The following is a 25,656-nucleotide window of genomic DNA, read 5'->3' on the forward strand; positions in this document are numbered from 1 at the left end:
AACAGCTGATGGAAGAGTGATCCACCAGGCAGGGGCCAGAGCCGTAAAGGCCCTGGCCCGATTTGAGGCCAGCCGCATCATTGAGGGGCAAGGGACCACCAGCAAATTGGGACATATGGGGTAAGACGGTCATGAAGATATATTATCCCCAGAACAATCCTATGAGGTAGGCTAGATGGAGAGTGACTGGTCCCTGCTCACCCGGCAAGCTCCCATAGCATGGGGGGAGGGGGAATTGATCCTAGGTCTCCTAGATCCCAGTTTGACACTCAAAGCACTGCCTCATGCTGGCATAGGCAGTGTTCTCCAAAGGTCTCCCATCCAGGAACTGATCAGAAACAGGTTTGCTTAGCTTAAGAAAGGTGCAGAACACCCAAGGACCAAAGCAGTCCTGACACTGGGAGAATGAGGCACAAGTCTTCCTGGCACTGGCAAAGGGCAAGAGTGGCTTGGCAGTCCTATGGCTTGTGCTTGGACCGTGATGGAGCGTCTTAACTCTTCCTCACCAAGAGTTTGTTCCATACTTCTTCCAAGGAGGAGCATAAACAGGTCTCTTTGCCTCTCCATTGTACCTTTACAAACACCCTGTAAGGATTATTTATGCTGAGAAAGAGTCACTGATATTAAGTTACCCAACGAGTGTCATGGTAAAATCTGAACCCAACCCAAATCCTCAATTCTAAAAACTAAGCCACACTGTCCTACTCCTTGATTATATTTTCTGATCAAAGACAATCCACTTCACTCACTCACTCACTCACTCACTCACTCACTCACTCACTCACTCACTCACTCACTCACTCACTCACTCACTCACTCTCTCACTCTCTCTCTCTCTCTCTCTCTCACACACACACACACACACACACACACACACACACACACACACACACACACACACCTGTGATGAAACAGGAGGGACAGGCCAAGCTATTTCCCCCTTTTTAGGCTATTCCCATTGGATGGAGGAAGTGGATGAAGATAGATTTAAGACAAATAATCAAAGACCCAGTTAAACAAAATTAGGGTCACTTGAGAGTGTGGCGTAGTGGATATAATGGTGAACTAGGATCCTGGGAGACAGGAGTTCAAATCTCCATTTTGACTATGAGAGGTCACTGAGTAGCCTCCTTGGGCCCATCACAAACTCTGCCTGGTCTACCTTCCCCAGCAATAAGTTCTCTGAAAGCAACACCACAGACTGTTGTAAGAAAATGGCAAAAGGGGAAGCCATTTTCTGCTGCAAAGCCACCGAACTAGGGGGAAAAGCAGGATATCAAGATATCAATGCAAATGCTCACCCTCCTTAGAAGTGCTCCAAATGTTACCCAATCTAATCCCCTGTTATCTGCCTATTCAAGAATCCCATGAATGGATATTCCAGAACATCTACATGCATCTTAAGTGTTTCCAGGGGAGAAAGGAATCTTTTTTTTGGTTACTATTAAGATAGTTTCAATGGGCAACCATGTTGGTCTGCAGTAGAAAAGTTAAATTTGAGTCCAGAAGCACCTAAGAGAACAAGACAGTTTTCAGGGAATGGGCTTGCAAGAATTAATTGGTGTCTCCAAAGCTTATTCCCTGTCTCTGAGGTACTCCTGGACTTGAATGTGTTTGTCTGTGAATAGGCAGAGTGCTTAAAGAAGACAGAAGGAGAAGTTCTTATCTGGCCACCCTACTCTGGGGCAGCACTTCTCTCTTGGATGGGATTCCTTTGGAGGAGAGAGAACCCAAATCATTTACTGTTTTTGCAGCATTGGTTTTAATTACAAATATTCAGTCAGAACAAATATTCAGCCAGAAGCACAGAAGAACTTTTGCAGGGCAGTAGATCCATTACTTCCACATTAGATCTCCAGAGAGGAGATCTTGTATCCACAAGGTGCTTCTGTCAACTCACAACAGTAGCACGCGCTGTCTCTCTCTCTCTGGCCCTTTCCGCACGGGCGGAATATGGCGGCCTGGGGACGGCAAAAACGCTGTCCCCAGGCCGCCATTCGCACAGGGGGCACAGCTGCTGCGCAGCCACGCCGCCCTCACGCCTCCCAACCGGTGCGAAGCCGGCGTTTCCAAACCACGCTTCCCCAGCATGGTTTTTTGGAAACACTGGCTTGGAACCGCTGCCGTGCGAACGGCAGCAGCTTCCAAGCGCCTTCCCCCCCACCGGGCGACTCACCAGTCCTGCGGCCCTCCGGCGCGTCGCCGAGGCCTTGGGACATGCCCCCTTTGCCCCCTGGGCGACTCCTGGAGCCGCCGGCGCAAGAGGGGCAGGGGGGGCGTAGTCCTGGCCTCCCGGGGCGACGTAAGCCGGGAGGGCCGCTCAAGGGACTGGTCAGAATGCCTCTGACGCACGGGCGAAGCAGCTCTGCACCGTCGTCCCAGCATTGTGGGGTCGGCGTGGGTTACGCCGACCCGACCCCTTCCGCCTCTGTGCGGAAGGGGCCTCTCTCTCTCTCTCTCTCTCTCTCTCTCTGCATCTCATTCAGAACCTACATTGTTCTTTTTTTTACACACCCTGACAAATGCTTGCACCTCCTTCAACTGGGAAGGGGAGCCACCTCACTGATGGGTGCTTGAACTGAGACATTTCCTGATACAGGAGACCCATGAAGGTCATTATGTGGTCATTATGAAAGATGTGGCTGGGTCCAGTGGCAGATGACTGCTAATGAAACAGTGGAGAGTTTTGCTGATCTTTCCCTTCCACCGTAGATCTAATGCTAATCCTGGGGCCACCCAAGAGCAGAGGTTTGGTAAACATTTTGAGGCTGCAGAGGGAGCAGAGATACACAAAATGTCCATTTCAGAAATGGATCTCCATCAGCAGAGATTCCAGCTGCATTCCAGCCATCCTTTTCTCTTAGTCTCCAGCTTCCTTCCTTCCTTCCTTCCTTCCTTCCTTCCTTCCTTCCTTCCTTCCTTCCTTCCTTCCTTCCTTCCTTCCTTCCTTCCTTCCTTCCTTCCTTCCTTCCTTCCTTCCTTCCTTCCTTCCTTCCTTCCTTCCTTCCTTCCTTCCTTCCTTCCTTCCTTCCTTCCTTCCTTCCTTCCTTCCTTCCTTCCTTCCTTCCTTTATTATTGTTGTTGTTGTGTTTGTGTGTTTGTTGGATTTATATCCCACCCAATCCCTGATGGGCGCTGACTCCAACCAACCCCATGGAAGAAACCCATTCACTGTAAATTCATATCCTATTTGAGACCTGATTTTTATAAGTAGATGGAAAGGTTTTGAATTTAAAATGAATGTTCTTCAACTTCTGTCTTTCTGATAAGAGCAATTCAGAGGCACTGAAGAACATAGACAACAGCTTTGAGTAGAGACGAATCAATATGCTGATTTTTGTTTCTTTATGAATGCCCTTTCATGTACTATCATTAGCTGTGGTCTGCTGCATTTTTCTTACTGTCATTGTTGCCGCGCCTGACTACGGGTGACCACTTGGAGTCCAAGGTGGGAGGGGGAGAAAATAGTACTGGTGGGCCGTGGATCGGTGAGCGCAGAATCTGGGAGCTGGGACAGGGTGTCTGCAAGGCAGTTGCTCTTCCTCGGGAAACAGTTAAGGGTGAAGTTAAACCTAGTAAAAAAAATTGGCCCAACAAAGCTGTTTAGCACTGAGCTTGCTGGGCGTTTTGAAGTAGGCCAAGTTTGTGTGGTCAGAACATACCTCAAAAGGGTGTTGGGCCCCCTCCAACCAATGTCTCCAGGTCACCACCACCCTGCGGATAGCACTGGTTTCCTTGTCACCTACTGTCCAATTCAGTTCTGGGCCAGAAAACTTACGGACAAGTATGCACAAGCATGAAGCTTCCCGTCCTCCCACCGTTGAAGCAGGGCAGCCCACAATGTGACACTCGATCCATTGACATGCAAAATAAACTGCTTGCTCGGGTCGGCATGCACCAAAACCGGTTCCGAGGTAAAAGTCCCTTTAAGTTTTTGAAATGCCACCTGGCAACTCATTGTCCAGGCTAGGGGAGCCCCTGGCTTGGCCCCGCCCACCCCGGCACCTTTTGTATGAGGGAGGTCTGTGAGGGGAAGGGCCACTCTGGCAAAATCGGGGATGAAGTCTCTGTAGAAGTTCAGAAAACCCAGAAAGGATTGCAGCTGCCTGCGAGTGTGCAGGACCGGCCAATACACCACCGCTCGCACTTTGTCTGGGTCCATTTCAGTCCTTTGCCCTGAGATCCGATAGCCAAACAGTCTGCATGCTGCCGGTGGAATTCACATTTGGACAGTTTGGCATAGAGTTCATGCTGTCTGCGAAGCACCTCACGCACCAGTTTGATGTGTGACTGGACATTATCAGAATAGATCAGTACATTGTCCAGATAAACGACCACCCCTTTAAACAGCAGATTGTGGAGGACCACGTTGATGACATTCATGAAAACCCCCGGGGCCCCATGGAGGCTGAAGGGCATTACGAGATACTTAAACTGGTCCAGGGGGGTATGAAAGTCAATAAGGTGTTCTTGTCCCTCAGCAATGCGGACTCTGAAATATGCCTCTCATAGGGGGGCACCTTTGTGAACACCTTGCCTTTCGAGAGGTGTCCCAACAAGTCCTTGATCAACGGTAGAGGGTATTTGTTGTTTAGGGAAAACCCATTTAGGCCCCTTTAGTCTGTGCACAAGTGGAGGGTTTTCCCCAGAAAAGAACGGGGGTGCCCATGTGGGACTTGGTAGCCCTGATGAAACCCCTTGCTAAGTTCTTATTGATAAACTCCCGCAGCATTACCAGCTCACGGGGGCTCATCTGATAGAATTTCCCTTTGGGGAGCTGGGCCCCTAGGATTAGCTCGATCGAGCAGTCGGTACTATGGTGGGGTGGAAGGAGATCACACTCCTCCTCGTCAAATACTTTGCCAGGTCACAATAGGGGGCCAGGAGGGTGGGGACTTGAGGCTGCAGGGCTGTTAGGGAGCCCACCCAAAGCCGACTGTCATTTTCCAAGTGGCTCGAGGGAGGGGGAGTGGTCTCGGATGGGGGTCTGCTGGGAAGGTTGGGAAGGCAGATGATATGCTCCGACCACTTGATGACCAGAACATGGTGCGTGAGCCAGGGCATTCCTAGTACTTGGGGGTAGCTGCCTAGCTTGGCCACAATGAACTGCCACTGTTCCTGTGTCCCAAAACCATTACCACGACTGGTTCAGACTTGTGGGTGGAAAGGGCCCCTCCCAGTGACTTTACGCCCAAATGCCTCCACTGAGTCTGGGTGGATCAGGCACCTAGAGCAGCCTGAGTCAATGAGGGCCTTGGTACAGGTTTGGGTTTGGGATCCCAGGAGGGAGAGGGTGACCCAGGGATGTAGGTATAGATTTTTATGGGGGGGTTCAGGGGGCAGGGCCAGGCCCTCACCCACCCCTGGGGGCATGGCCACACCTCCCCAAGCCCCACCCCTGGCCTCAGTATTTATAAAAGAAGCTCTCTGAGGCCGTGGATGGCTGACTCTCTTGCCCCACCCTCCCCCATCCCCCCACCAGCTGGGTTCCCAGCCGGCAGCTGGAAACCCCTTCTGCTCCCACTAGGGGCAGAGGCGTAGCTAGGGAAAATGGAGGCCTGTGCAAAATCTGAGTTTTGTGCCCCCCAATGGGTTGCTGCTGTGATGCTGGAATCCACCCCCAAACAGCATCACTTTCAATTGTGTTTAACTAGGGAGCCCAGATTCTCCTTTTCACTTTAAAGGGAGATTCTGGGGTCCCCAGTTAAAACAACATTAAAAGTGATGTTGTTTTGTGGTGGATTATCCCCCACCCTGAAAAAGAATCACTTTCAATGTTTAAACTGGGGACCCCAGATTCTCCCTTTAAATCCATGCCGAAGGAGGTGGATTTAAAAGGAGAATCTGGGGAAATTGGGGGGGGGGGTGCCTGATGTCAGGGGTGCAATTGTTAAGCTAGTGGCACCAAACTTTCAGGGTATTTTTAGGAGACTCTCCTAATGATGCCACCCAGGTTTGGTGAAGTTTGGTTCAGGGGGTCCAAAGTTATGGACCCTCAAATGTGTAGTTCCCATCTACTATTAGCTGCCATTGGAAACAATGGGGGATGGGGCATCCCCTTTGGGAGTCCATAATTTGGACCCCCTGGTCCATACTTCACAAAACCAGTGTGGTATCATCAGGAGTGTCTCCCAACAAATCCCTGAAATTTTGATGGTGCTAGCCTAGTAGTTGGATTGCTTTTGGGGCTGCTTCTTGCCTTCAGTGGGTGGGGGATGGGATGTCTTTCTCTGCCCGGTCTGGCCAGGTGCTGGCCAAGGCCAGGCACAATGGTTTCAGCTTGTGCTATCTAACTGTCTGCATATTTTCTCAGTGCTGTTCACATGTGGGGGGGGGATGTGGAAACACATTACTGTCTACTGTGTGGGAAAAGCCATTCTTGGCTTTTCCAAACTGTCCCTCAGATCATGAATAAACCTCTGTTCTCTACATGGAGTTTGTTTCAATTTGTGGGGATCTGACATTAAGCCAAGAATCCCTATTTCATGCTGAACTTCATGCCCGCATCAGTAGCTGAAGTTGCACATGTTTTGTCTCTTGGAGTTGCATTTCTTCAAGGACTACACGTTTCTCCCTTTGATCCATCAATGGAGCAGTCAGTGAAAGAGTTCATTGAGGGAGAGCCCATCTTGGACTTTTTGAAATTGGGCCAGTCAGGTCGCTCAGGACAATCGGATCTTACAGACCTTTTGGGAACTGACCCCTATCTCAATGCGGGGGCTACAGGTGGGGTGTCTGTTTCTACTCTGATTGCTGAGGATGAGCCAGCCACAGGTGTTCCTCACAGCTCTGTTGCAGAAGGGCAGCGGAGTAACACTATGCCATAAATGACCCACCAGTGGATTTGAGCTGCCGTGGTTGGATCCTGGTGGGAGCATCGGCAGCCAGGGGTGGGATTCTTCTCTGCTTGTCTGGAATAGGACAACTGGACCCTGGTCATTGGAAGGGGCTGCTGCATCTAAGATGTGGAGACTTTTCCATTCATGAGAAATGGCATGGGACACGAAACGGATGGAATATCACTGTGCCATACAAAGCATGGAACAGGACATAGAGAATTTGCATTTGGCTGTCGGTTGAGTGGCGGATAACTCCAGGGATGCCAGAGAGGATGCCTGTCTTGAACAGGCCCTGGCTCTACAGCTGCCACCAATTGGCCAAATCGCACAACCGGTGTAACAAGTGCAAAAAGGCCAGCCTGCAAAACTAGCCCAGCTCACCCAACAAGTGGTAGCTACTCAACCAGCTGTTCAGCAAGCTCAGCCTGCACATACAGTGCAGCCAGAGGCACTGGCCCCAGGGGCAGTGGGTGGAGGAGTTCCCCCGCTTCCGGCTCTAGCACCACCACGGCCTGGACCGGCCGCTCCTCCAGGAGGACTGCCGATGCAATATTACCCATATGGACCCCTACCACCATATAAGCGCCATGCGAGACTCAATGTACGTTTTGATGGTGCCCAGGGATGGCTGTCAGCATTCCTGGTGCAGGTCAGTGCTCATATGCAACAATGTGATAGGCAGTATCGAAATGATACTGAGCGAGTATATGAGGTAGGGGCTATGCTGGATGAAGTTGCTGCTGTGTGGTACGTGGGCCTATTCCAACGCGGGGCTGTGGAACTACGTAACTTTCAAGAATTCATGATGGCCTTAAGATGGTGTTTTGAGAGTCCTTTTGTTGGGAAACAGGCAAAAAAGGAACTCATGCGAATACGCCAAGACGCCACTTCCTATGTGGAATTTGTGGAAACGTTTCATACCATGGCTAGCAAGATTCCAGATTGGGATGACCCGGTGAAAGTCTGTGCCTTCAAACAAGTCCTCCATCCCAAGTTGCTGAAGTGGGTGTTGCTGTGGGATAACAGCAAAACCTTTATGGAGTGGATTGTTCTGGCTGGCCTGTCCGAGGTGCAGATGCAAAAAGCCAATGTCCTGACAACTAAATCTACCCCAGCTCATCTTGGAGGATCTGCAGGCGCAAAAACCGACCCATAAAGGTCCACCCTGTCAACAGATCTCTGAGGCTGAAACACTAGTCGTTGTCGCCCCAGCTTGTGCCTTCACTGTGGGGGTGAGGGCCATTTGGCTGCAGCCACCACCAACCAAACCGGGAGCCAAAGGCGCCAAGCCAAAGACAGGATTAGCTCGTCTTGCTCTGACCGCAGAGCCCGGATTACAAATGTTCCCCTGAGGATTACAAAAGTTTTGCAAAAGCCACCCAAGAAACTGCTCAGGATGTCACCGGGCTGGTGAGTGATCCCATTATTCTGCTGTTAATTTTGTCCAATGGACCCCGAGGCACAAGAATGATGGTGCAAGCCCTAGTGGACTTGGATTGCTCTCATTGTTTAATGCACCCGAATGTAGTGGAGGGACTTGGACTAGAGACTGTATCCCTCCGGCAACCCTTTTCTTTAATCAAATGGACAGGCAACTGATGGGGCCAAGTTTTTTTTTTACAAAGAGTCGCATAAGGCAGCATCCTCCATAGGGCTCATTGGATAAAGGTGGCCCTTGGGCATTTTGGAATTTGGTACCAGTTCAATTTTACAGTCTGTATCACGATGGGGGGTGGGTGGGTAGGCAACGCATTACATTCCCCTTCTTCAAATACCTGTTGTAAGTCCCAATAGGGTTCCAGTATAACAGGGGTTGCAATGCTGCAGCATAGTTGGCAGAGCTTGAGGGTGAAGTAGGGGGAGTCCCCATGTGATCCCCACAAGGGGGATCAGTGAAAGTCACCATCCGCTGGGCCCACTGAATCTTGGGATAGTGGTCCTTCAGCCATGACATGCCCAGATGTTTCCAAAGAGGCACATTTTATTCCCTGCACACCCATTCCCACTGCTCAGAAATTAGCCAAAATGTTTATTCAGCATATTTACTGTCTACATTCTGCCCCAGATAAGATCATTTCGGACAGAGGAAGCCAGTTCGTTTCCAAATTCTGGTGTTCTTTTTTGAAGCTTCTGAATGTGGAGCAAGCTCCATCCTCTCCGTATCATCCCCAAATGGACGGGGAATTGGAGCAATCTAATCAGACTTTGGAGCAGTACCTCAGGTGCTATGTGAACTATCAGCAGGATAACTGGGTCGATCTGCTGCCCTACACGGAGTACACGTACAAAAATCTGTCCACAGTAGTACGGGGAATACACCATTTGAAATGGTCTCTGGTGGGTTTGCTAAACCTTTGCCCTTCTTGCCACAAGGGGATTCAGCTGCTCCTGAGCTCAAGGATTGAATTTAACAGATAGCAGATGGGTGGCCCCCCATATTGAAAGCACTATGAAAGGCGCAGGATGCTTACAAACATCAAACTAATAAACATCGGCGAGACTTCCCCTTAGTGGTTGGAGATATGGTTTACCTTTCCACCAAAAGCCTTTGTGACATCCATAAACTGACTAAATAAATATATTGGACCATTCAAGATTGTTTGTGTTATCAATGCAGTCACTGCTGAACTGAATTTACCAAAAGAATTGCAGAAAATTCACCCTGTTTTCCATAGCAGCCTACTGAAGAAGACGACGTCTCCAGATGTTTGGCATCTAGAATCGACTATTCCTCCTCCTCTTCTGATTGATGGAGAAAAGCATTATTAAATCTCTGCCATTCGTGATGCATGCATCTATTGTAACCGCTTGCAGTATCTGGTGTCCTGGAAAGGGTTGTTACCTGGATGTAACGAATGGGTCTACGGAGAGAAAATCAAAGCACCAAGACTCATTCAGAACTTCCAAGCAAACCGGGAGGAGGGCTCTAGGGGAAGCGGAACGTCAGGATGCCTAGTAGTTGGATTGCTTTTGGGGCTGCTTCTTGCCTTCAGTGGATGCGGGATGGGATGTCTTTCTCTGCCCGGTCTGGCCAGGTGCTGTCCAAGGCCAGGCACAATGGTTTCAGTTTGTGCTAACTCACTGTCTGCATATTTTCTCAGTGTTGTTCACATGTTGTGGGGGGGGGGGAATGTGGAAACATATTACTGTCTACTGCACGGGAAAAGCCATTCTTGGCTTTTCCAAACTGTCCCTCAGATCATGAATAAACCTCTGTTCTCTACATGGAGTTTGTTTCAATTTGTGGGAATCTGACACAGTTCCAGCACAATGTAAGGCTGTGCACCACTCAGACAAAGTCAGCTTTAAAAGAGAACTTTACTGATTTGTTTGGCCCTCTCTGCAGGGTGCTGGAACTGAGGATTCTTGTCCTCAGTTCCAGTATTTATTTTATTTTCAAAACAGACAACAACCAATCAGCCTTTTCTTTCCCTCTGCCTGAACCTTGATCGCCACTTAGTTTCGATCTGGTATGGCTCCCTGGCTTGTTTTCCCGCTCTGCTGCAAAAAAGGTGGGAACTGGTGGTTGCTGGGAATTGCAGTCCTGACATTGAGAAGCTGCGGCAGCATTAGGAGAGCTTCTGTTCCATACAGCAGTCATTCTGCTGCTCTGAGAGACTCAAAACCAGGGCAAGAAGGCATCACTCTGCCCCCTCCCTGTTGACCCACAATTACCTGTGAACATGGAGTCACCAATGGCTAGTAACCATGGATAGGCCTACTCTCCATGATCTTGCTTAATTCCACTTTAAAACCATCCGGACTAGTACATATTGTGACATTGTACATCCATGTGGTGTACTTGTTCAAGTGTTAGAATATGACTGGGAGGGCTGAGTTCACACTCTCACTTGCTATGACACTTACTGTGTGATCCATCATTCTCACTCAGTTGAACCAGCCTCACAGGGCTGCAATGAGGACAAAATGGAGGAGTTGAAATTTATGTACCTTACCTTGAATTTCTTGGAATGAGAGAGGGGAAAGCCAATAAAAATGGTCTAAAATGAACATCTTGTGGCTGTGAATTCCACAGGTTTATTATGTATTTCTTTTATGTGTCTTTCTGTCCTTTATTTTCTACTGATGGATATCCCTGAGTTATGGGAGAGGAAGAAAAAGCTCTATCCTCCCCCACCCCTCCTGTCATAGAAAAATAGAGTTAGAAGAAACCACAAGAGCCATCAAGTCCAACCTGCTGCCATGCAGGCACAATCAAAGCACTCTCTGTCTCTGCTCCCTGTTTCATTTTACAGTTCTTTTTCATATCCTCATTTTAATTTTAAACAAAATCGCTCTCAACTCTGATTGTTTGATGTCCACTCTAAATCTCTGGAAAAAAACCCACAATTATCTGAGAAGAGTAACCTTGAAATGTTTAATTTTGTCCTATATCATCCCCATTTTTTAAAAAAATCTAAATGTATTTTATAATTTTTGGTGGCTAGTTTCATCTTTTTGTTTATCATAAAATTCAAAACAAGTATTCCTAACCCTCTCCCCTGCTTTATGCACACACTGACACACATACATAAACACTCCAGTTGCAGATTTTATACACAAATTATATATATATATATACACACACACAGCCCTCTCCCCAGAGGGCTCTACATCTGGCAGATGATGTGGAAACTACTTTCAGTGGGAGTGACTAGAGAAGCTGGAGAGTGCAGACTGCAGAAGCAGAAAAGACTCAGGGAGTTCCTGGTGGGGGGATGACGACAAGAGACAGCGTTGAAACAAGAGAGCAAAGAAGATGGATGCAACAGTTGTGACTCAGCAAGAGATCTGGACATGCAAGAAGGAAGCAGAAAGTATCAAGGGTATCTGCTTGCGAAGGTGGAGGAGCTGTTCCCCAAGTTTGCTTATCTTGCAGTTACTTTCTTGACCCTTTCTCCCTTTGCATTGCAAATATTATGGCATAAACAAATATTCAAGCTTCTCAACCACCTTGAATGACACAGCAGAAAGGGGACAAAGAAATGGGTCAAATAAACATAGGCAGAAGAGTTATGGTGAACATCCGAAGCTGTGGCCTTCCATTGAGAGAGAAGAAACAGGTTCACAGCATATTGTTTGACTAAGAACTCAAAGTGGCCAACCTGCCTCTGCCATGTTCAGGCTAACTCCCTGGGCACACGGCTGCTGCTGCTGCTGCTGCTGCTGCTTCCAGCCTCCCTGGTACAGCCCTCACCCCCCAGCTGGGAGAAGAGTCCTCCTCCCAGTGACTGTACAGGGCCTTGGTTAGACTGCTGGAATGAACCAGGGTTGCCCCTCAGCAGCTAATGTGTGGGTGGAGGTCAGCCTCCCTTTGTTGGATGCTTTTCATGAAAAGTGGAATTGTGAACCTCCATCCTCCGAAACCCTGCAGTGGAAGACCACCACAGCTGTTCATTTGGGGAAGGAAGAAAAGCTGAAGCAAAGACAGAGAAGTGCCCCGAGTTGAAGAAACTGAGGACTTTTAGAACTCTCTCTCCCTCTCTCTCTTTCATCCCTTCCTTCCAGAAGAGCCTTGGTAGAAGGCACTGGTGTGGAATTATACTCTCGCCTTCATAACTTCTGCACTCAATATTAGTTTTGGTAGGTCAGTGACAAAATTACCAATTGGTGAGTGAAGCAGAATGGGATTCAGAGAAACACGAGTCTGCTCGGGGGTGCGCTTGGCAAATATATTCTGGTGTCCAGAGATTTGGTCTTCTATATTAGAATAAAAAGCAGGAAGAGGAAATGGGAGATCTTCAGACTTGCAACCTGGGCAACACATCCCAGGAAGCAAACCTGTTTTGTATTTTGAATGCCAAGTCCTGGAAATCGAGATCCTTCCTCTCTTGTCATTGTTGAAAAGCAATATGGTTCTGATGCTACAGGCATAAAGAAGCCCCCGCCCCGCCCCCACCCCGCTCCACATGGGAACTGCTTCTGGGGGCTCTCAGAACGGCATATACTAAATGATGCCAAAGGGGTCTTGCTGGGGCTGTCTGCGGCTTGGGAAGGACTGTGATTCCCCCCAAGAGCAAGATGTTGTTTATGAATTATTGGGAGATGATTGTGCATGTCAGGAAGAGGGTGCTTCTAAGGGGGCCCAGGCCACACTAGCCGTTTTGGAGCACAATCTGAAAACAAGGACCCCCTCCCAGAAATCTAGGTATCCCCTCCTTAAAATCTGGCAGCTCCAAGCTGTTCCCTGAAGGGCATCTCAGTCTTTAGTTTCCCAACACTGGCGACAACCCCCCCCCCCTTTCCCCTGTGCCCGTATTTCAGCGGTCGTCGCAACCAAGGAGACCCCCGTTCAAAGCCGCTGGGCGCCCGCAGCGGAGGGAGGGAGGGAGGGAGAGAGAGCCGCCTGGCCCACTTCGCCTTCCCCGAGAGCCAAAGCAAGACTCACCTGCCGCCTGTCAGCGCCGCCCCCGGCCCCAGCGAGCGAGAGAAAGGTCCCCCGGCCAGCCGCGCAGCTGCAGCCTGCCTGCCTTCCTTGCCCTGCCGGAGCCCCGCCGCCGCTCCTCGGCTGCTGCGCGGTCGAATCCCGGCCGCTGCTTGTAGCGCCCAGTGGCCGAGGCGGCGCCGCTCTGCACATGCCCGCTGCTGGCAGCCGTCGGCGCGGAGCTCTCCAGGGTCCTAAGCAGCGGGCGGGCCAGTCCGAGGGGGAGGGGGTTTGCCGCCGTTCCGCCCAGCCCGCCTCCCGGCCCAGCAGCCAAGGGGGGGGGGGGGGGGGGGGGTCACGAGGCAGAAAGTGCCGGGCGACGTTGCGGGCGCGGCTGCAGTCTTTTGTACAGCAGACCTCGCCATTGAGGTGAGAGCCTGGCTAGGAATGGGGAACGTTTTGCCAAGACTGAGAACCGCTTGCAAGAGACGTTGTGGTGCCGTGAAATTCCTCCTTCCTGAATGCTATATGTTTACCCGTCCAGCAGGCTATAGCAGGGACCTAACGAGGCAAACTGTAGCCCTGGGCAAAACCTGAGTTGGATGCTCCACCACGACCAAATTTTTTTTTGCACCAGGACATTGGTGCCTGCAGGGGGTGCATTTTTAGACATATCAGCACCAAAATTTCAGTGTATCATCAGGAGACTGTCCTTATGCTACCCCCCATTTGTGGTGAGCTTTGGTTCAAGGAGTCCAAAGTTATGGACTCCCAAAGGGGGTGCCCCATCCCCCATTGTTTCCAATGGGAGCTAATAGGAGATGGGGGCTACAGTTTTGAGGGTCCATAACTTTGACCCCCCTGAACCAAACTGCACCAAACATGGGGAGTATCATCAGGGCAGTCTCCTGATGAGACCCTGAAAGTTTTGAGACTGTGCCTTCAGAAATGTGCCCCCTCCCAGCCTGCAACCCCCATTGACAGCAATGCAGAAAACTCAATGCAGAACAAAGATTCTTGGGCAAATTTCTGGGATGTATCGGCACCGTGGGTATCTGGAGACTGTCCTGATAAATCTCTTGTTTGGTGCAGTTTGGTTCAAGGAATCCAAAGTTATGGACTCTCAAACGGGGTGCCCCATTCTTTGCTAAGGAGATGGGGCTACCCTTTTGAGGGTCCATAACTTTGTACCCCCTAAACCAAACTGCACCAAACTTGGGGGGTCCCATCAGGACAGTCTCCAGATGATATACTGAAATGTTGGTGCTGATACTTCCAAAAATTCACCCACTGCAGGAACATCCCAGAAATTTGCTCAAGAATCTTTGTTCTGCGTTGAGTTTTCTGCATTGCTGTCAATGGGGATTGCAAGCGGGGGGGGGGGGCACATTTCCGAAGGCACAGTCTCAAAACTTTCAGGGTTTCATCAGAAGACTGCCCTGATGATACCCCCCAGGTTTGGTGCAGTTTGGTTCAGGGGATCCAAAGTTATGGACCCTCAAAACTGTAGCTCCGATTGGAAACAATGGGGGATGGGGCACTCCCTTTGGGAGTCCATAACTTTGGACTCCCTGAACCAAACCTCACCAAACCTGGGGGGTAGCATAAGGAGAATCTCCTGATGATACGCTGAAATTTTGGTGCCGCTAGCCTAAAAACTGCACCCCTTGCAGGCCACAAATGGAAAACCACTAAAAATACCCCAAAACGAACCCTGCATTTTGATGCCCCCCTGGGCAGCTGTCCACCTTGCCCAATGGGCATTATGCCCCAGGGCCACTATAGCTGTGCAGTTTTGGGGAAAGGAGGTCTGCTTAAGCTCAGAGGCAACATGTCATTGCTTCACAGGCCCAGGTCTGAATGGAGTCTTTCAACACAGATTCCAGGATGGAATTTCACTTCCACTACCTGTGATTGCTGAAAAAATCTCACTGCATCATTTAATAAAGTTCCACAAAGCTGCTCTGGAAATCCAGGTGATCAGAGCAATATCATTATGGTGTCATCATTTTTTAAAAGAATGATGCCAATTTCACTTTCATTATTCTATTTTGACTATCTGTATGGATCGCACAGAAAGGGCAGCATTGCATAGCCCCAAACTCAACAGATCCCTAAAGCCTAGCAAGGTCAGTACATGGTATTTGGCCAATCAAGGAAGACTCTGCAGAGGCAAGCAATGGCAAACCACCTCTGCCTCCTCTTACTTGCCTTGGAACCCCCTTGCTAGGATCGCCATAAATCAGCTATGACTTGATGGCACATACATACATACATACATACATACATACATACATACATACATACATACATACATACATACATACATACATACATAAGGATTGCATATAGTAACACCACCAATCACAAACTAGACCCTCCCACCCCCTTCATGATGTCACTGCACAAAATAGAGTAATGATCTCATGCAACCTTCAAGGAAGCAGTTCTCTCCTGGATGCCTTTGGCTGACCACTAGTGGGCTGCTGGACTGGATGGACCTTTGGTTTCTTCTAAATGCTCTGACTCCCCTCATGGCAAGGCTCAGTTTTCTTCTCAGGACCAGTTTTAGTCTCTTCAGTGGTCTTGCGCATCTGCCTGTCTTCTCCTACCAAATGATAGGGTGGATTCCAACCATCCTCTAAGGATCCTTCCAATGGAAAGAAGGTGCCTGAGACTGGAGGCAGGCTTCCAACTTTGCTTGGTGAAGTGGCAGGAGAGGAGTAGAAGTTACCCTGCTCTGCACTCCTGCTTAGACCATGAGATTAGGATGAGCGAGGCCCAATAATTCAAGGCCATGTCACTTAAAGCTCACTATCATACATGACTCTGGTGGTGAGAACCTGTATAGTCACAGGTGTAAAAAGACACGCAGCTCAGGGACTTAGACTTAGGGTGGGGGAAGAGGGGACAATTAGAAAAGGGATAGGAAAAACACATAGGCAAGTCAGGGATACGCAGTGTGGAGGAATGGAGCTGGCAGAGGATCAGAAGAAGAAGAAGAAGAAGAAGAAGAAGAAGAAGAAGAAGAAGAAGAAGAAGAAGAAGAAGAAGAAGAAGAAGAAGAAGAAGAAGAAGAAGAAGAAGAAGAAGAAGAAGAAGAAGAAGAAGAAGAAGAAGAAGAATAGTAGTAATAGTTTTGATTTATACCCTGCCTTTCTGTCCTGTAAGTAGACTTAAAGGGGCTTACAAACTCCTTCTCTTTTCTCCCCACAACCTTGTGAGGTAGGTGGGGCTGAGAGAGTTCTGAAGAACTGGGACTGGCTCAAGATCACCCAGCAGGCATGTAGGAGTGGGGAAACAAATCCAGTTCACCAGATAAGAAGAAGAAGAGTTTGGGTTTATATACCCCCTTTCTCTCCTATAGGAGACTCAAAGGGGCTTACAATCTCCTTGCCCTTCCCCCCTCACAACAAACACCCTGTGAGGTAAGTGGGGCTGAGAGAGCTCCGAGAAGCTGTGACTAGCCCAAGGTCACCCAGCTGGCATGTGTGGGAGTGCACAGGCTAATCTGAATTCCCCAGATAAGCCTCCACAGCTCAGGCGGCAGAGCTGGGAATCAAACCCGGTTCCTCCAGATCAGAGTGCACCTGCTCTTAGCCACTACGCCACTGCTGCTCCCTTCACCACTCATGTGGAGGAGTGGGGAATCAAACATGGCTCTCCAGATTAGAGTCCACCTGCTCTTTACCACCACACCATTCTGGCTCTCCGATCCCAAAGATTTTGGACTTGTAAGTTGGTCTCCACATATATGCCTTTAGGCTGGGTTTTGCACTTCCCACAGGAAATGGCTCATCATGAGATGGTATTTTATTTGATTCCAGTTCCTTGAGGATTAATGAAAGATCTTTGATCTGATTAAAATGGACTCTCCTCTTTTGCCTTCATATGGCCCTGCATTTAGAGGGATTGGGCACAATAGCAAAGCTCCAGCAAGTCCAGTATCAGAAGAAGAACAGAATAATTGATTATGGTCAAAGACATGCTAACAAAGCAATTCTAAAATTATATATACAATAAAGATGCCATAAAAGTGTAGCTTATAAAACTAGAGATTCTACAGACTGTCAGCACTTGTACCTTGAGACCTCTGGAGGCTGCACAGACTCTTGTGCGTGTGAGATTCCAGACCAGAAGAAAGGAGGGGGGCCAGTCCTACAGTCTTCCTGGGGGTTTTGGAGGATAGACTTCAGGACATCATATAGTGGGCAATACTTGCCCAACTGTTTCAATTTCTTCTAATGGCACAGGGGCATACACACACTCATGAAATGGGTTGCTATGGTATCTCCCTCCCAATAAGGCAGATGGGAGAACATTGAGATGAGCCAGGATGTAAGCTATCCCATGCTCAGGAATCAGTAAATTACTTTAAAAGTTTGCCAACATCAATTTCTTGTTGCTAAGATGATGATATTTTACAGTAAAACTTAAATGGGGTTGGAGTTCAGTCTCGGAGATCCTTTACTTTAATTTATGATTTAGCTTTTAATTACCCCAAGGCGATTGGGCTGCGGAGGGACAACAACAGCAAATATCCAGTGAATCATAATTTCTCTGAGAGAGGTCTTTCCCGTTCCAACATCAGGTTACCCAGAGGGGCCAGCCAGATGCCTCCAGGAAGTCCCCAAGTCAGAGTCCTTCACTGCTTCTTGTTCTGAGACCCAGATTGTCTCTCAGCCTGAAGGCATTATCTAGCAGTCAGAGCAAACAGCTCCTACTGGCTTTATCCTCCATGGACTTGTCTAACCCCCTTCTAAGGAGCAGCAGTGGCATAGGAGGTTAAGAGCTCGTGTATCTAATCTGGAGGAACCGGGTTTGATTCCCAGCTCTGCTGCCTGAGGCACTGTAGGGAGGCTTGGTCTGGGGAATTCCAAGATTAGCCTGTACACTCCCACACACACACTAGCTAAGCGACCTTGGCCAGTCACAGCTGGAGGCCTCTCTCAGCCCCACCTACCTCACAGGGGGTTTGTTGTGAGGGGGGAAGGGCAAGGAGATTGTAAGCCCCTTTGAGTCTCCTGCAGGAGAGAAAGGGAGGATATAAATCTAAACTCTTCTTCTTCTTTTTAATACAAAAAGTGAACCTGCTTGCACTCACTTTATTCCTGTACTGACTTCATTTATGCACTACCGTCCTAGTCAACAGGGACCCCAAGCAGTTTCCATGGTCCTTCTCTCTTCTCTCTTCCAGTTTACCCTCACAACCCTGTCAGGGTGGTGTGGCTGCAAGTGTATGATTGGCTCAAGCTTCTTCCATAGCAGAGTTGGGATTCAAACCTGGAGGCTTCCAGATCCTAACTTGGCACTTCATTATACCACACAGGATCTCCTCAGTTTATGTATCCATCAAATTCAAATGCTAGCCAGATGGAAACCCAAAACCGGGACTGAAGGCAATACTCTTTTCCCACTGTTGCCTCCTCCTGGGTAACAAAGGTGCACTGCCTCTGAGCATGGAGGGTCCATTGAACTATCTTGGCTAATATTCACTGTTAGACCAGGTCCCTTCTGCCAGAGGAGGCTCACGCCATAGCCGGAAGTCCTCGGCACTCTGCAGAGGTGAGACATGGGGGGGGAAAGAACTTGTTGTCAAAATGACTTTTTAACTAGAAAGCCATAAGTTACGCACTTCAACCCCGAGATCAATGAAGTCCTAGCGCACCACGGACACCCACCAAAGTCCCAGCCAGACGCCATGTCCGCCCCCGTCATGCCCGTAGCCGCAATGCCTGTGACGCCACCATAATGCCCAACGTCCCACCCCAGTGGGTAAAATTGCCCCCTCCTCCTCTGTGGATTTATCTAATCCCTACGTGAAGTCACCTTGGTCATCAGCACAGCATTTAACAGATGTTGCGAGTTCCTTCTGGTCTTTCCTCAAGTGCTGCTAGTGCAAATTTTGAAAGGCAAACCTGCCTCGACTGGTGCAGATATAGCATTAAAAACCATTGAAAGACGGCCCCTTATTTAAAAATGCATCCGTTTCTTAGAGATCCATTTCACAAATCACCCTGGCCTCTTTTTCAATACATGAACAGTTTCTCCAGCAAAAGGAACCGCATCCCTGATTGGATCTGAATCTCCATGGTTGCCTTTCACCAGTCATGCAGCCAAATCATTGGAGGTGCGCTTTGGAAAGTGGACAAGGATGGCATTTTTTAGAAAAGAAAAAGAAAAAAATTCCTCCAGGACAGTCTTCCACTGTCCATCCCCAGTGATTTTGCTTTCAACTGCCCTGATAGCTGCAGCTTTATGTTACTATTCTATTACACAGGAAAAAGTACCAATCAATAAAGTGTTGTAAGTGAAAGGGGAGAAAAAGAAAGCAGGCAGAAGAGGGATTTCAGTTCATTTCAGTACAAAATCCTAGCTTCAGATGGACGTGGATGTCAAAGGAAACAGAGTGCAGTGTGGGATACAAACATTAGCAAGCACAAGGTGCAAAGAGACAGGAGGAAAAAGACTTCAAACTCTCACCCCCGAATTCATCTGGCCTGATGACTTATTTCAATATGAACTTTCCTGCCCCACAGCTCCCAAGGAAGTAAGAAAGTGACTGCTGGCTTACAAAAGCTCATACTGAAATAAATATTGTTAATGTTAAAAGTACAACTGGACTTCGGTTTTATTCTGCAGTAAATCTGTAAGAGAGTACAAGACTCCCCTTTATATTTGTGACATCTGTCTGGAGTCATGGCAGTATCATGTCTCTGGCACAAATTGGGCAACACCACAAGGCAATTGTGGCTGAGAGTCTTCAGGGAGGTCTCCAAACACCCGCTCCCCCTGTGGGGAGGGTGATGAGACACCAATCCTTACACAGATAGCAAAGACTTCTAAAGAGGAAGACAGATTAGTCTTGTAGGACCAGGAAGGAATGGTTAGGTTTGCAAAGGATGCAGAGAGCCATTTAAGCTGTGCCAGAAAGAGACTAGAACAGTGGTGATGAACCTATGGCACTCCAGATGTTAATGGACTGCAATCTCTTATCAGCTTCTGGCAGGCTGATGTGGGAATTGTAGTCCATGAACATCTGGAGTGCCATAGGTTCACCACGGGATCAGAAATGAGGAGGAAAGAGGAAGAAGGAAGGAGGACAGTCAAGCCGTTTCAAGACTGACCCACCCCGGTGGGGAGTTGGGTTGGTGTGTACATGACCTTGACTCAACCTCCCTTCTGGGACAGTCTACATGAACGGTCCTAGGAAACTACTGGGACGACGGAGCGCTGCAGCACGTTTCCCGGTCAGGCTCGACCTACCTCTGCAATCGTTTGGCATGTCGCATAGGAGCTAGGGGCCAGGCCTGCCCCGCGCCACTGCTCCGCCACAGGCAGGCGGGGCCGCGGTCCCCAGGCCGGGCGATGCGCCGGACGGTCACAGAGAAGGTAGGTCGACCGGGCACAGGGGGAGGGATGGTGCCTTCCAGCCACTGCCGTTCGCATGGAAGCAGCTGGAAGCTGCCATTTTCCATAAACCTCGCTTTTCCATAAACCTACTTTTAACCATCCACTCCAACTCCCACACCAGACACTCAAAGAGAGGAGGGCAAGGGGGAAACCAGCTGACAGGAGGAGGAGGAGGAGGATGTGGGTGAACATAACCCCCTCCCAACCTGAGGCCTTTTTGCAGGAGGCAGGTAGGGAAGTACCTGCCTCATTGCTCCAAGGCATCTTCTCACATGGGCCATGGCTTTTAACGCAGAAGGTTCTAGGTGTAATCACTTTGGGTCCATTTGCAGGCAGGGCAGCAAAATATAATCTCCCCCTGAAAGGATCTCCCACGCTCAGAGACACCATCTTCTGCCACAGATCTCAAAGTGCTGTTATAAACAAAGTTGAGGCAAATATTCAATATCAGAAAGATTCCTACATCAAGATCTACCATCATATTGAAAGGTCCCTGGGTGAAAGGGCTTTGTTCCAAAATTCCTCTTCTGAAATTTTCTGATGTTGACTATAAATAATTGTAGAATGCAATGTGAAGAGAATGATCAACAGTGGAATGGAATGGCATGAAAAAATCATTTCATTTCTAATGTAAACAGATACCACACATCATCTCAGATACCGGTCTGTAGGAACTTTGGGAATAAATAATGTGTCCAAGAAGAAACTGTTGCCATCAAGGGACAGAGACTGTAACCACCTCTCCAACAAATCTGTGCACATGAAAACTCAAACAAAACAACAAAACTGTGCACATGAAAACTCTACTGGGGAGTAGATTTGTTGTTAACTTGGGTTTAAATATTTTTGGTTTTCTGTTATGTGTCTGTAGGTAGGAAGGTAAAATTGTAAATGGCTTTAAATCCACAACTGAGTCGACAAAAGCAGGTTAAAATATCCTAAATAAATTGTAATAAACAAAGAAGCTTTCAGATGCTTCTGCAAATTTGGATGGTGTCAATTGTCTTCAATGCACATCTGAATGTGCATTCAGTAGATCTCCATCAGGATTCTTAACCCCTACCCTCACTTTTTTGATCAAGCATTTGAACATCCAACTATTGAGAATGTTCTCCCCGTCAAAAGCCAGACTGAATGGAATTGCACAAAAGATATAATTGCCCACATCAGAAAAACTATAGATCAGAAGTGGAACCTGCTAGATTTGCGCTGTCCCTTTAGAACCTCTTGATACAATCATAGAATCCAAGCTGCTTTTTTTTTTACTCCATTCATCTTCCAAATCCACTCAAGTCGCTGGATAAAAAGCTGACTTTTCCTTTGTTAGATATCTTTTCATATTTGCTTCCACTGCTTTCTTTGTTTCATTCCCTCCAAGCTGCCATATATATACGGTATATCTCAGGCATCAAGTTGGCACATTGAGTGAAATCATTCACCAGGACTGATTCTTCTGAGCAACAACTAGGAGTAAATGACGGCATAGGGGGAACCAAATTTCCAAGGGGCATGTTTGCGGTACACATTCTCACAAGAAGATGCCAGGGCTTTCTGAATGTTCTCCAAAAAGTCCCAACATTTTCAGTATAATCCTAAGGACATTTGCCAGTGAGTAATCACTATAGAGTTGAGTAGGATTCTGAGTAGACCTTTTTGGATTGCTGTCTTTGTTCATATACATAGCAATTCTCATTAGCTGATATAGTGCTCATCCCCTTTTAAAAAGAAAGTGATTCTTCTTGCCAGCTAAGCAGAATTGTGCCATTCTAATTCCATGGACTAATTCCATGGAATTAGACTAATGTGCCATTCTAATTCCATGGACTTCAGTGAACTTGAAAGGGTCTAACTCTGCTTCGGGTTGCATCGCCAGCATGTAGTTCAGAAGATATTCTAAATATCACTAGGAAAGAAAAGAGCAGCTTCATTAGGAACTCAACAATTCCGCTGACAAGGACAAGGAAGACAACCTTATGATCAACAATTGTACATTAAATGAATAAATATAGTTATCCTCAAATGAATGTGATTTTGAGGATAACTATATTTATTCATTTAATGTACAATTGTTGATCATAAGGTTGTCTTCCTTGTCCTTGTCAGCGGAATTGTTGAGTCTTGGCCGGGCTGCTCCTTTCTTCCTGCTGTTTTTCTGCTGTCTATTTGTTCTTCCCATATCACAGAACAACCCTGGGAGAAGTGTGTGCGTGCGCATGTGCGCGCGTGTGTGTAAAATGCTGCCAAGTCACAGCTGACTGATGGTGACCCCGTGGGGTTTCAAGGCAAGAGACGAGCAGAGGGGCTTTGCCGCTGCCTGCCTCTGTGTGGTGATCCTGATATTCCTCGGTGGCCTCCCATCCAAGTGCTGACCAGGGCTTCTGAAATCTGCTGAGATGTCAGGCTAGCCTAGGCCACACCGGTCAAGGCCACGGGGAGGCAAGACTGTGTTAATATCCCAGTTTGCCACGGGGAGAATTCATCTTTTCCTTATGAGGTTAGATCTAGAGAAGGTTAACTGAAGATATTTTCAAAATTCTCATCATCTGAATGTATCCTTGGAGTTTGAAGTGCCAAATGAGCTGTTCTTTTGGGGACGGGGGATCCCCATCAGTGCATTTTCACAGAGCGCTGAGTTAGATGAGGGGAGATTTATTCCCACCAACAGAATGCCATCCAACAGACTATCATGGAAATTCTAGGAACTCCCAGGAATAATCATCTGTTTTCAAAATACTCTTTCAAAAAACTCAAATTGTGTTGTGAACCCAGGCAGGTCTGTCTGCTCCATTCACCTTTTCTCAAATTATATAATCATCAACATGCAATCAAAAGTTGCAAGAACAACACTTCTGGGAAGCTCATTCATTTTCTTTCTGCACAGAATTGTGCCAAAAGGTGCTGAGTCCAACCAGCATCTCCCTATGCCAGAACCAAGAGACCTTTGTTTTAAACAGAATGGATGTTTCCGGAAAATCTGCACTGTTCCACTTTTTATTTTCACTCTGCCTTCTCCTCCCCCCCATTCCACATGTGCCTGCGCACACATTCGTGGACATGAGCGTGCTAGTGAGGCACAAAGGGGGTCCATATCTTCCTGAGGGCCCCTGGCCCCCACTAATCACATTTTGGGTAGATCAGTAGGCTGCAGGGGGCGTACCTTATGCTTTCTGTATTTAGTCTGCATTCTACTTTATGGCAAGTTCTATGAATCTGGCCTTGTTAGGAAGTATGTTGCAGTTACAAGGATTATGGGGGTCAGTGGTTCAGTGCGCTGTGGCTCAGTGACAGAGCATCTGCTTAGCATGCAGGATATCCAAGGTTCAATTCCCAGCAGCTCCAGTTAAAAGAGTCAGGTATAAGGTTATATGAAATGCCTTGCGCCTGAGACCCCGGAGAGCCACAGCCAGTCTGCATAGACAATATGGTCCTTGATGGTATGATTGAGTATAAGGCAGCTTCAAGTATTCAGTAGTCTTTGGAATATTAGTGTGGAACTGGAGTGATCTAGTTGCAGATCTGCAGTCAGCCATGAGAGTAAATTATCTTCTGTTTCTCAGCCCAGCCTACCTCACTGGATTGCTCTGAGGCTAAAATGGGGAAGGGCAGCGGGGTGGGGGGGGAGCTGTCAGGGATATCTGAAAGGGTGAATTGGAGGGAGGGAATGTTTAGCCTGGAGTCCTTCTGTTTCTTGAGGTTCCCTGATTCATTCAAGCCAGATGTTGTTCTGTCTGTGGTTTCTTGATGGCAATGGAGCCCTCTCTGCTCAGATGAAATCTGTATCATTAGTGATTGATCAAAAGGCACTGACTGCCTCTGGCCATATGGCAGGAAGGTCCAAAAAGCTGCGGTAGCAGCAGGGTCTGGGAGATGATTAGCAAGTCTGATGACAGATAGTTTTGCAGACCTAAGAAGGCATGGAGTTAGGCTGCAGGTCAGTCCTTTAGGCTTTCTATAGTCTGAGGGGGACCATGATCAACAAAGGGTCTTTTCTTTTCCCAGCCCAGTTAACAGGGGTCAGTGATTTAATCTGGGACTTCCTACATACGGAATATCTGTGGTGCCCCTGAGCAAAGTCCCATCTCTAAAGTCAGGATTCCAAGCCTGCAGTTCAAAGGTTTTTTTGCACCATGGCAGATGAGACCTCCCTCACAGCTACCTCCTGGCAAGCCTAGAAGAGGGGTCCACTGACCAACATCCTTAAAGACCCTTGCCATTCACCTTCTGAGACTGCCATCATTCAGGGGGAAATTTGTCTGACTGTGCTTAGGATTTCATTTTTGATCATTAGTTTTGTTGACTGTATTTATATCATTCCTATTGTAGAAGGTTTCCTGGTAGGTCTCCCATTCAAATACTGACCAGACCCCCTAAGGCGTAGCAAGCATGTTGGATCAGGCCCTCTCTTACCGGGGGACAAATTCTGAGTCTTCCTCCCAGGGCTAGCTCCGACATCTAGCAGGTCACAAAAGCTCTTCTCAATTGCTATGAATTTTATGTCAAATCATGATGAAGGTGGGAGGGATCACAATTGTGATGCACACAGCACATTGTTCATCTTCTCATATGGACCATGTGAATATTGTCCAAATTTGGGTTTGTTCATTCATAAAAAAGACATACATCGAGGCGGCACAAAATTCCTATTGCCTGTCTGAAACAAAGTCTTTAGATCGTTTCCTCAACATGAGGACATTATAAGGTGTAGATGCACCCTTAGAGTTCCAAATCATCTGGTCTTGTTTCCCTAGCAGGACTGATTGATTAGGAACCTTCCATCCTTGTTTCTCTGAAATTTGTACACATTCTGATGTGCCCACAAATAGTGTTTAGTTTGCTGTTATTCATTCACTCTCCTCACTGTTGCCAGTCAGTATTATAAAGCAGCTGTCTACACAGTTCTATTCTGATTGGGTGTTGTGGGTTTTCCAGGCTGTGTGGCCACAGTTTGGTAGTTTTTGTTCTTAATGTTTTGGCTGCATCAGTGGCTTCCACAGAGAAATGCATCTTAACATGACATGCCTCTAAAGATACCAGCCATAG

At 47.9% G+C, this 25,656-nt stretch overlaps 1 protein-coding gene across 2 annotated transcripts in view; it reads right to left on the minus strand.

The window, feature by feature from the left end:
- WSCD1 (WSC domain containing 1) overlaps positions 1-13,453 on the minus strand; it is a 98,078-nt gene extending 84,625 nt beyond the window's left edge. For both annotated transcript variants that reach the window (XM_048518754.1, XM_048518755.1), the window contains exon 1: positions 13,228-13,453. The gene's annotated coding sequence lies outside the window, so the exon portion shown is untranslated. The remainder of the gene's footprint in view (positions 1-13,227) is intronic.
- Between the last annotated feature and the right edge of the window lie 12,203 nt (positions 13,454-25,656).

Source organism: Sphaerodactylus townsendi, linkage group LG16 (assembly GCF_021028975.2).
Source record: "Sphaerodactylus townsendi isolate TG3544 linkage group LG16, MPM_Stown_v2.3, whole genome shotgun sequence".
Taxonomy (NCBI): Eukaryota; Metazoa; Chordata; class Lepidosauria; order Squamata; family Sphaerodactylidae; genus Sphaerodactylus; species Sphaerodactylus townsendi.